Source organism: Eucyclogobius newberryi, unplaced genomic scaffold (genome assembly GCF_026437365.1).
Source record: "Eucyclogobius newberryi isolate DKJ021-1_F unplaced genomic scaffold, fEucNew1.0.hap1 SCAF_4, whole genome shotgun sequence".
In the NCBI taxonomy this organism is placed as follows: Eukaryota; Metazoa; Chordata; class Actinopteri; order Gobiiformes; family Gobiidae; genus Eucyclogobius; species Eucyclogobius newberryi.
Window position 1 is genome coordinate 40,698,743 of NW_027316056.1, and position 2,441 is coordinate 40,701,183.

Genomic DNA, 2,441 nt, shown 5'->3' on the forward strand with positions numbered 1-2,441 from the left:
CGGGCATGTCCACCTGCACAAACAGAGGTCAGAGGTTGATTTTTAGTCAATATTTAAGACGATTCTGTTCTGAACCGCGACTTTATTCTCGTAAATGTCGAATAAATAGAAACAGCGGCACATTTCACGACAGCATCAGACGCTAAAGCGTTAGCATCTCTACAGGGAGGAGGGGTGCAGCCGGGTCACAGAGGCTCTCTCTCTTTCTCCCTGCTCAGGTCTGCGTTCATCTTGCAATTTGTCAGGAAAAACAACTATTTGAGTCGCAAACGACGCAATCATCAACTGTGAATTCCTGAGCGTCGTTGGTGACGCAAAACGCAGCAGAAAACATGGCCGCGCGGGAGGCGGAGCCATCATCGCCGCTAACGCCGCTTTAATGTCATTTGTTGTCAATTAAATCAGACTTTTTATCTTAAATAGTACTACACATAACACTACTTACACACATGTAGTACTACTCACACACATGTAGTACTACTTACACACATGTAGTACTACTCACACACATGTAGTACTACTCACACACATGTAGTACTACTTACACACATGTAGTACTACTCACACACATGTAGTACTACTCACACACATGTAGTACTACTCACACACATGTAGTACTACTCACACACATGTAGTACTACTCACACACATGTAGTACTACTCACACACATGTAGTACTACTCACACACATGTAGTACTACTTACACACATGTAGTACTCCTTACACACATGTAGTACTCCTTACACACATGTAGTACTAATTACACACATGTAGTACTACTTACACACATGTAGTACTACTCACACACATGTAGTACTACTCACACACATGTAGTACTACTTACACACATGTAGTACTACTCACACACATGTAGTACTACTTACACACATGTAGTACTTTTAAGCAAGAACGCAGACACTCGCTATGGCTTCAGCCAATTGCACATTATCTAGTTATCTATTATATTTAGCATTAAATCCACTTCTCCTCCACGCTCCTCCCACAGAGACACGCTCCTCCCACAGAGACACGCTCCTCCCACAGAGACACGCTCCTCCCACCGAGACACGCTCCTCCCACCGAGACACGCTCCTCCCACCGAGACACGCTCCTCCCACCGAGACACGCTCCTCCCACAGAGACACGCTCCTCCCACAGAGACACGCTCCTCCCACAGAGACACGCTCCTCCCACAGAGACACGCTCCTCCCACCGAGACACGCTCCTCCCACCGAGACACGCTCCTCCCACAGAGACACGCTCCTCCCACCGAGACACGCTCCTCCCACCGAGACACGCTCCTCCCACCGAGACACGCTCCTCCCACCGAGACACGCTCCTCCCACAGAGACACGCTCCTCCCACCGAGACACGCTCCTCCCACAGAGACACGCTCCTCCCACAGAGACACGCTCCTCCCACAGAGACACGCTCCTCCCACAGAGACACGCTCCTCCCACCGAGACACGCTCCTCCCACAGAGACACGCTCCTCCCACCGAGACACGCTCCTCCCACCGAGACACGCTCCTCCCACCGAGACACGCTCCTCCCACAGAGACACGCTCCTCCCACCGAGACACGCTCCTCCCACAGAGACACGCTCCTCCCACAGAGACACGCTCCTCCCACAGAGACACGCTCCTCCCACAGAGACACGCTCCTCCCACAGAGACACGCTCCTCCCACAGAGACACGCTCCTCCCACAGAGACACGCTCCTCCCACCGAGACACGCTCCTCCCACCGAGACACGCTCCTCCCACCGAGACACGCTCCTCCCACCGAGACACGCTCCTCCCACAGAGACACGCTCCTCCCACCGAGACACGCTCCTCCCACCGAGACACGCTCCTCCCACCGAGACACGCTCCTCCCACAGAGACACGCTCCTCCCACAGAGACACGCTCCTCCCACCGAGACACGCTCCTCCCACAGAGACACGCTCCTCCCACAGAGACACGCTCCTCCCACAGAGACACGCTCCTCCCACAGAGACACGCTCCTCCCACCGAGACACGCTCCTCCCACAGAGACACGCTCCTCCCACCGAGACACGCTCCTCCCACCGAGACACGCTCCTCCCACAGAGACACGCTCCTCCCACCGAGACACGCTCCTCCCACAGAGACACGCTCCTCCCACAGAGACACGCTCCTCCCACAGAGACACGCTCCTCCCACAGAGACACGCTCCTCCCACAGAGACACGCTCCTCCCACAGAGACATGCTCCTCCCACCGAGACATGCGAGACACACAACACAAAATCACAAAAATGAGGCAAAATTGTGAATGTTTCAGCCAATTCTCAAAACTCCAAACTACATCCTAAATCCGCTCTGTAAATGTCTTTGTGTCTCACATGTGGACAAAATGAAGACATTTAAACTGCTCTGTCCATTTGTCACATTTAAACGTCCCAAATATGAGACGTTTGGGC